The sequence below is a fragment of the Xenia sp. Carnegie-2017 genome, unplaced genomic scaffold, assembly GCF_021976095.1.
Source record: "Xenia sp. Carnegie-2017 unplaced genomic scaffold, XeniaSp_v1 HiC_scaffold_20, whole genome shotgun sequence".
Classification (NCBI taxonomy): Eukaryota; Metazoa; Cnidaria; class Anthozoa; order Malacalcyonacea; family Xeniidae; genus Xenia; species Xenia sp. Carnegie-2017.
In genome coordinates this window covers 7,033,764-7,044,227 of record NW_025813483.1, presented here as the reverse complement: position 1 = coordinate 7,044,227, position 10,464 = coordinate 7,033,764, and the positions used below count along the sequence as shown (strand labels likewise).

The 10,464-nt window shown below is 34.4% G+C and overlaps 1 non-coding gene across 1 annotated transcript; it reads left to right on the top strand.

Annotated features, from left to right (window-relative positions):
• Nucleotides 1–840: 840 nt before the first annotated feature.
• On the top strand, nt 841–915 carry Trnaa-ggc. Its single transcript has one exon. It is a non-coding gene; the product is annotated as a tRNA-Ala (tRNA).
• Nucleotides 916–10,464: the final 9,549 nt, after the last annotated feature.

Below are 10,464 nucleotides of genomic sequence, written 5' to 3'. Positions count from 1 at the left end.
CAACATCAATAGCTGTGCTCAAAAAAAGTGCATTTTCTAAATCTCCATACTTAGGAGCGTAGAACAAGAAAAAGAGCATCACAAATGGTTAAATGTAGAACAACAAAGTAGTAATTGCTCGTCAACAATTTTTCATCGTCGTAATATCGAGATGATAACAACAGAAGTGCCAGTAGTGCCAAATATGGCAATAGAAATGAAAATGATAACAATGATTGCATGTAGTTCATACGCCATTTTCAGTGTTTAACTGTCTGTTGCTTAGACGAGTAATAACGACCAAAATCCTTTTTTGTGGCTTTATTGACAGAAATGCTGGTTTTATTAACAAGACGTTTTTATACTTAAGCATCTCAACCATGCCACGTGACCAATAACCTTTCAGAGTTACCAAGTGCCAATTGTCATTTCACTGATCAATTGATATTTTTCAGCCACCATACTACATTTAACATTGTTTCTTAACGTTTTAAATCGATTAAAGATCTTAACCTTGTTTTCTTTACTTCATCATTCTGGAGCATGCGCCGCACTTGCTTTAAAGGACATCTTTTGAGGGGCCTTATATTTTAAATAATTTCCCTTCAAAAACACATTAATCATGCTAAATTTCAGGCTTTTATTACAAAGTGAACAATTTTGGATCTTAGCAGCCAGAATGATGAGTTGAGTCACCTGAATTTTTCAGGTTTATGAGACAATTGCTTAAATTATCGAGCAACGTGCGAAGATCATACCTCCATTTAATTTCAAACACCGCACTGAATATAACAATCTTTTATATTACATTCCTTTCACGGGAAAACATTAGCCCAACAAGTTGACTTGCTCTCCACTGTGTGACTTCATAGCTCAGTTGGTCAGAGCACTGCACCGGCACCGCAGAGGTTATGGGTTCGAATCCCATTGAGTCACCTGAATTTTTCAGGTTCATGAGACAAGTGCTTAAATTGTCCAGCAAGGAGCGAAGATCATACCTTCAATTCACTCGTAAATTTAGTAACCTTAAAAATGTTCTCCATTCATTTCAATGGGAGCATCCAGCATAACATTCTCTCTATTTTATCGGCAATTCCTCCAAAACGTCAGAAGTTTTTTGTCCAACAATCCATAGATAAGAGAATTGACAGCATGTGTTGCGCAAATTTTAAGCAGTCGGGTGATGTCGAAACTGAGTACTGATAAGGAATAATATTTGTTCAATATAACGAAGAGTGAGATGGTGATTGGAATGTTTCCAATTACGTGGAAGATGACTGTCAAGATACACGTTTACGATTTCGTCAAAATCATTGTTTGCTGAACAATGAGTCCATTTCATTCGTATTACGCTAAATTTGGAAAATGTTTTATTTGGTTATAAAGCTCTTTGACTATTTTATAATAAATTTCAGACATTTTTGCAGAGGCAAGAAAGCAATAACAAAAGAAAGTAAATTAGCTTGGGGTTTCCTGGTCACAAACTTGTCATTTATGTTCACACAGAAAGGAATAGACATTGCATAACCTAGTATGAACGATACAACGTAAGCCACAGCACAACTGACTTTTACTCTTCGTTTACTGATAGGAGACTTTAAAGGATATACAGTCGCACGGTAACGTAAAACTGAAATCATTAACATCATAAGGCATCCTGTTTCAGCAAACATGACTCCTGTTTCAAAAACAAGACAAAATGTTTTATGATGCGCAAAATTTTTATTAATAAGTTGGCTCATTAAATACACAAAATGTAGAGCCAACCAAATACCATCACAAATAGCAAGATGTAAAACGAGAAGGTAGTAGTTGCTCGTCAACAAACTCCGTCGTCTTTGAAATATTGAGATAATAACAAGAGAGTTGCCAATGATACCAAATATGGCAACAGGAATAGTAAGGATAACAATAGCTGGATGCATTTCAAAAGTTTGTTAGAAGAATACGAACCAAAGAGTGCTTTTGGTTGTTTTATAGATAGAAACGCCCAAGGAAGATAACCCGCAAACTGATTATAAGTTACATAACAGGTGTGTATTCAATGGCAATTTTTTCATTAACTTGCTACGTGCCGTTTAATTACCTTTTGTGTCACACCAAACGAAAGCAATTTAAGAAGAGTTAAAGTGGTTAAATTAAACGATAAACGACTTTTGTAAGTTATTGCTTAGTTTTAATTTTATAAAGTATAAATAAAACTAAAGAAAAGCACACGGCAACATTCTCTAATCTTGTGCAAATAATGACTTCACTTAATTTCTAACCAGTGAAACTGTACTGCTTTCATAGTCTAAGTGCTCTTTCAGCATGACTCCTATGAATTATAGCATTACACATTTTTTTCTTCGCATATTTATTGTTAGCTGTGATGTAAACTTAACGAAATGTAGTAAAACCAGAAGTTTAGCTGCATGTAGGTGCATCTGGTATTGACTAAAACTATTAAATGAATAATGGATAAACCTAAATGACTACATGACAAATTTCTCTTAAGTTACCATCTTGCACTGCGCCTTTACACGTTTACAGTTTGACTCCCGGATGCTGGAAAGCAACTCACTTTTAATTATCTGTACCAGCTTTTCAGAATTGTACAATTAACTCTTAAATTTGCCAGTTTATGATTATTATAAGAAAACCATCAGAATAAAGACTAAAAAAATGGGAATCCTCGTTAAAGTTTAATTAATCAAAAATAGAAACATACGACCTGGTGTCAGGTTTCTTTATTTCAATATTTGTCGATGTAGCAATGTGGCCAGCTTACAAGTTCGTTCAATCATTGTAAATTTTTATGTGTTCACTCACTTTAAAAAGCAAGAGACTTTTTAACGAATAATGATATGCAAGAGACTTTTAAAACGAAGAAATGAATAATGATAATGATAAAAAGTTTCCATAGCATAAACAAATTTTCCGGCTAGCTACGGCACTCCGTACATTTTGCTTACACAGCTGAATATAAGGCAATAAAATGAATAGGAAAATTAAGTTCATAATCGGCAATTACAATTCAGAGGTCACAACTGGCTGTTAAGCACCGTTTACACGACAACTCTTTTGGGCACGGTACGACTAAATTTTGGCACGCGGGCCACTGTCTTTTATCAAGTCCGCTTTGTTTATACGTTAGTTTTTTAAGCGGACCATTTTTTTAATAGGCATGCCTGATTTATAAAAACAGCCTTCTTAAAGTATGAGCCCCGAAAAATAAGTGTCGGCGGATGACAAAAAAAAAATTAATTTGGCGGATTATTCGAAACGTCAAACATGGCGGACTTACATAATGATGAAGTAAAGATAGCTTTCGCTTGGTATATGCACTTCCGAAAACGACAGGAAACCGTTCATACGAAGTTTAAAAGCTGCTATCCTTCGGGAATATCATTTCGTTAGAGAAAGAAGCGTTGATTTGCCTTAATGAAAGCAGTACTGGCCTATTTGCATCAACCAAGAGAAAGGTTGTTGTGGATGCATCCACGTTCACTAGTTTGGTTTGATATGGTCGATGAACTCTACAAAGATGAACTGTGGTACGCAAATTTTTGCGTGAAAAAAGCACGCTTAAATTTACAGGGTTAGGCAAGAAATAGATCGTAAAATGACTCCCATGCGTAATCCAGTTTCTGCAAAACGACGCCTGGCCATAACGTTGTATTATTTATCGTGTAGCGCAGAGTATCGAACTGTTACTAATCTTTTTGGCGTCTCGCGTTCATTAGTGTGTTAGTGCATTAAAGAAGTAAGCTGTGCAATAATAAAACACTTTCCCCAAGCAATCAATTTTCATAAGGGAGACGACCTCTTTCAAGTTTTGCAAGGTTATAAAGAGCATTGGGGTTTTCCTATGTGTGCTAGTGCAATTGATGCACGCACATACAAATATTAGCACCAGCTAGTACCAATATAGAGTACGTGAATCTTAGAGGTTTTTGCAGTATCGTGATGCAAGTGGTCGCTCACTGTAGTTATATGTTCCGGGATGTGGTTATAGGATGGCCTGATAGCGTCTATGATGCGCGAATTCTTTCTAATTCTACACTTTTCTCAAATGGAAATAAGAAACATCATTCCCTCCCGATATTGTGAAGGAAATTGGCGTAGTGGAAATATCACCGTTTCTTCTAGGTTACTCAGTTTTCCCTCTCTTGTCGTGGTTGATAAAGGGGTATCCCAAAAATGAGGCTACTGAAAGACAGAAAAAGCTTAACTACAATCTTAGTCGTGCAAGAATGACCGTGGAATACACATTTTGGAGATGGAAAGGACGCCATGTAAGCTAGACATGGAAGTAAGTAAAAAGCTAGTAAAAAGCTAGACATGGAAGCTAGTAAATCTAGTAAAGCTAGTAAAGCTAATAAAAAGCTAGACATGGAAGTAGCTTCTTCAGTCGAAATTATCCATTTATCATGCATTTTACATAACATATGTTATGAAGAACGAATTCGTGCCCCACTAGGAGGAAATAAAATTTTTGATGATGCTTTTGTTGTGGTGCCAATTGAGGAAATCAAAACACAAGATGCTCAGATATTCGTGAAGCTTAATCAAACTATTTTTCTTAAACAGTTCTTTAATCTTCTTTTGAAATTTAACGTTGCATGAATTCCACACTTCCACAAAATGTTGTTAACAAAACCATTTGAATGAGGCTAATGTTGAAATAAAGACCAAAAATTAAATTTGAAAGACACTTGCTAGTTGTAAAGACACTGCATTTTGTCATCGTGCCGTTAAACGACTAACATAACTTGTTAAAAAGCAGTTACTGAAGTATCTAAAACATGTCCACCTGTTCAGTGAAAGACAGGTAAAAAAACGATCATAATGTAGAAATATCAACAGTTTAAATGATAACAAAGTATTACAATTGCATAAAGGTTTTTTCCATGCTTTAATCACTTTGAACGCTGCTGTCACGTGGATATAGTTGTGAACCAAATTGATCAACCCTGCACCCAATATGATAATTATGTTATTGGTAACCATTTATCAGAGCAGAAGGCTGTTGACCTAGTGATGATAACATCATACGCATCATATTTAGCTCAAGTAACCGTTCCTCTCTTCTTCTCTCATTTTCAAGCTGAATTTGCTTTAATCGAAATTCATTCTGTCTATCAATGCGATCCTGTTCAAGCTTCTGATACCTAAAGACAATTTAAAATGTCGGTAACAAAAATTTTGTAAAATTTAAATACGCGAGAATATTTTATATGCGATCATCGTTTTGTAATTTGCCGTTTTTTACCCTAACATATCAAATTTATCAAGACCATTTTCTAACAATTTTGCAGTTGTCAACTCAAGTCACAGAAAGGTGCCAACATGTCAACTTATATATTCATGCACGTTCGAAATATACAGTACCTCATTCCTTGCATTAATTATTAAATACATACCGGGATACTGTAATACAATTCTGCAATACATACTGTAACATTAAAAATATTTTTATTTTAAAAAATATGACTTCATATATACCAGGGTCGAAACTGCTATCCTCTAACCTTCCCCGTTTCCCATCATCAAATTCATGCACATCTTGTTAATCACCTTCTGCCATAGTGTCGATGATTTTTAACGGATTGAGGTTATGTCGCACAGTTAGAAAAGCATCAATATCGTTAAAAAACTTCCACTTTCTTAAGACACCTGTTCCTGTTTGCTGTGACCTATCTTTTTCTTTTTTATATCTCTGACGTAATTTGTTTATTTTATTATCAATTCCTTTAAGGAAAACCCTTTATATCAATTTTCTTTCAAACTGAGAATGCAAAACAACACAGAATAATATTTTTCTTTATATTAATGGCATATAAATAATACTTTGTGCAAAGTAAAAACAGTAGATAGGCAATTTGAACTTCTGCAAGATTGAAAATTCATTCGTTCATGGCATCCTTTGGCATATATAAATTTGCACACTGGAGTGACCCTTCTGTATAGTTATTATTCTGTGATTTGCCCTTTAGTTACTTTTTATTAATGTATGCCTAATTAGCTGCAGTCTTTCATCAAGCAAAGCAAACATTCTTTTCTTTAGTAGCATCCAGCATAACATTTTTCTCCTTTTTTCGCCAATTTCTCCAAAACATCACAATCTTTTTGTCCAGCAATCCATAGATAAGAGGATTAGCCACGTTCGTAGCGAAAATTCTAAACAGTAGAGCAACGTCGTAAAATACAGACGATGAATAATAATTGTTTGTTCCTGCAAAGAATGCGATGGAGACAGGAATGTGTCCAATTGCGTAGAAGATGACTGTCGTGATGCAAACGAAAAATAACTTAAGATTTCGACGATGTCTTTGTTTGCTGAATGAAGATGTTACTTCATTCCGATAATGTGAAATTGAGAAATTGTTTTGTTGGTTGAAAAGTACTCTTGCGATTTAAAAATAAATTACTATCATTGCTGCAGTGGCGAGAAAGGAGCCTAACATAATTATATAGTGTTGAATTTTAATGATCACAAAATGGTCATCCTTTTCCACACAATTTGGAACAAACATTACGTAACCCAATATGAACGATACAATATAAACCGTAGCACAAATGATTTTCAATTTTCTTTTACTGACTGCAGGCTTAAAAGGATATGTTGTTGCATGATAACGTAGAATTGTAATAGTCAACATCATAAAAGATCCAGCAACGGCGAAAAAGTATCCTGTTTTAGCAAAAAGACAAAATGTTTCATCATACGCAACGTCTCTCTTAAAAAGCTTCGTCGTGAGGTTCAAAAAATATACACCCTGCTAAAGGTTATCGCAAAGTGCAAGATGTAGAACATCAAAATAGTAGTTGCTTGTCAACAAACTACGTCGTCGTAATATGGAGGTGATAACAAGAGAGTTGCCTATCATACCAAATATGGCAATTGGAAAGTAAGTTTAAAAATTGTTGGATGTATTTCATACACCATGTTGAACGTTTCCCTGTCTGTCGCTGACTGTAGTACGAATCAGTGAAGTAGTTTTTGGTCGTTGAATGAGGAGAGGCACCCATACAACAAAAACGTTAATTATGGTGTGAACGAAAAAGCTACTGGTGGGCTAATAATACTTTAACAATATCAGATTTTGTTATGCTAATACGAACTTTGCCTACAGCAAATAAAAGTGATTAAACCAAGATTTTCCTAAGGTTGTAGGAAAATGATGTTTGACTTTGAGACAACCATTGCACAACGCTCTTCTAGGTGTTCATAATTGACAAACGTTTCCTCAACGTTGCTTCGACATTCGGAAATAATGTCAGAATCTCAATTTCTGCAGTGTTTTATCTTAAAGTTTTAGCACCGTTTTAATTCAGCGGTCTTTTGCAACATTGAAACAACGTTATTTTTAGCGTTACATGTAGCTACATTGGAAAATATCAACGTTAATAGTTAACGTTATTAGCTAAGAACATTTCGCAAAATGATTGTGCTACTTGAGGATGCTCAAAACCATCTAAAATGAAACTTTGATTAATTGCATGTCTACTTTGAGTTTTATCAAGTCAACGGAATATACTGAATGTTAATGTTGAGTAGCACAATATGAAGCTAAAAAACTCCAAACCACGCAGACAACTTATCCAAACTTGGTCTGGACTTATAACAAAAAAATACCTAGTAGAACTTCAGGTCAACCAATTATTTAAAACGTATAAAAAGCTGCGTACACTTATACGTTAACTTCATGCGAGCGCTAGTTTCAATAGCCTACGTCATAGACCCATAGTTGTCGTATGTGGACCTATAAAGTGTTGACTAAAAGCTTGCTCCTGCGTACGTCATATCCGTTACCTGTCGCATAAATTATACTGCAGTATTTATGCTCATATAGGAACTACCAATAAAGTTCTTATCATTTTTGGCAGAAGAAACTTGGTGACACATAATGAAGCTGAAGATAACTCGTTTTCGCATTAGTTTTCCTAATTATATATTTGAAAATATGAATTATCTATGAATAAAGCAGTATGAATTTATGGGACAGCTCAAACAAATGTGACGTAAATACGGGGGAAGCTTTTCTTCACCTACTCGAGAGCTCTCATATACGTTTCCAAGGTTTGAATTAGCCTGTCAAAACACAAAAAACTTATTTACTTGTTTCTAGTGAGTTAATATTTAGAAACTAATTTGGCTTAACATTCATTCATTGCAACTTAATCAATGTTTGCATAATGACATACGAATGTTGCAAAGAAAATGACTTTTTATCATCTGTCTCTTCTCATAATCGTAGAAATAGATCGTGGAAATAGCAAACTAATTTGGTCGTCAAATGATCTGTTATGCCACAGACATATCAGAAAAACAAAAACTAGAAAGAAAGAAAAGACTTGTTAACAATCGAGTAGAAGAAAAATAAAGAAATGACGTGTGAATCTTTTTGCTTTCACAAATGAATATAAGAAAATAATATATACTGAACTCTGCAGTTAATAACAGAGCTCTAGCAATATCATGCACTTTATGTCATAAAAATCATGCTTTAAAAATAGAATTAAACGAAAGACGTTTATTTAAAACCATTTGTGTTTAAAGATAAAATTATTTATACGTAAGACGAATGTGCAAAGTAAAGGTTATGATGTTTGTAAAAAGATGTTAAATCTTCATGTCAATTTTTTTTCAGAAATTTACGCTTTTTCTGTCAGGTGAATATGGATGGAGCATGGTTGATATAAAGCACTCGATCACTAACTATAAATAATTTAAGGCGGTGAGCTTTTCGCCACTAGACAGTGGTCTTCTAGATGTGAAAAGTTGAAATGCTTTAATATAAAATATTATGCTTATACCATGATGTAGTCGGCCTGAGACCATTTGCTCAGTGCAACAGCACATGCCTTTATCAATCATTACTATATTCCTCTTTGTACAATACGTACAAATTTTTAGAGCAAGTTCTACAAATATCACCCAATATTTCACGCATATTCCTATCTACTATACCTCACGCAACATCAACAGCTGTGCTCAAAAATGTGTATTTTCTTAATCTCCATATTTAGGAGAGTGCAGCTGCATATTGCTAAAAATTTGGTTTGGAACTAAAAAAACATGCAGACAGTTTAAAATGAAAATTTGGTCATAACATATTTGTTAAAGCTTTTTACGATTACTGATTATATTATTTTTGCTCTACACGTTCATTTTCATTTTACATCTCTGTAATTAAGATATCCATGAAAATTATAGAAAATCCGATTATCAACAACATTAGGCTATAGCAAGTCTCCTTTATAAATAAGAAATGAAAACAGAGACTGGTAAAAGTGTTTACAGTCTTATTTGCTACAACTGTAGTGTACATATACCATCAGTTTCATTGTAAGGAAATACATGGCTTGTAAGTCTTCTAGAATGGAAATTATGAACACAAAAAGACCTCCTGCTTTAGCAAACAAGTATCCAGTATATGTCATTAACAAGGCAAAAGGCTTTGTCATCTGCTACACTTCATTTAGAAAGTTGGCGCATCAAGATCACAAAATGTAGAACAAGAAAAGAGCATCACAAATGGTTAAATGTAGAACAACAAAGTAGTAATTGCTCGTCAACAATTTTTCATCGTCGTAATATCGAGATGATAACCCCAGAAGTGCCAATAATGCCAAATATGGCAATAGGAATGAAAATGATAACAATGATTGCATGTAGTTCATACGCCATTTTCAGTGTTTAACTGTCTGTTGCTTCGACGAGTAATGACGACCAAGTTAGTTTTTTGGGGTTTTATTGACAGAAACGCTGGTTTTATTAACAAGATGTTGTTATACTTAAGCATCTCAATCACGCCACGTGACCACTAATCTTTCAGAGTTGCTACGTGCCAATTGTCATTTCACTGATCAATTGATATTTTTCAGCCACCATACTACACTTAACATGGTTTCTTAACGTTTTAAATAGACTAAAGATCTTAATCTTCTTTTCATTACTTCATCATTTTGGAGCATGCGCCGCACTTGCTTTAAAGGACATCTTTTGAGGGGCCTTATATTTCAAATTATTGCCTTCATAAACTCAGTAATGATGCTAAATTTCATGCTTTTATCAAGGGAGCAATTTTAGATCATAGCAGCCGGATTATTTATCACTTTGTACAAATTCATACTCGTAAATTTAGTAACCTTAAAAATGTTCTCCATTCCTTTCGATGGGAGCCTCCAGCATAACATTCACCCTTTTTTTTCGGCAGTTCCTCCAAAACGTCAGAAGTTTTTTGTCCAACAATCCATATATAAGAGGATTGACAGCATGTGTTGCAAAAATTCTAAGGAGTCGGGTGATGTCGAAAATTATTGACGATGAATAATATTTGTTCATTCTAACGAAGAATGAGATGGCGATTGGAATATTACCAATTGCGTAGAAGATGACTGTCAAGATACAAGCAAAAGTTATTTTACGATTTCGCCGATATCTTTGTTTGCTGAACGATGAGTCAACTGAATTCCGATTGTTTGAAATTTGGAAAA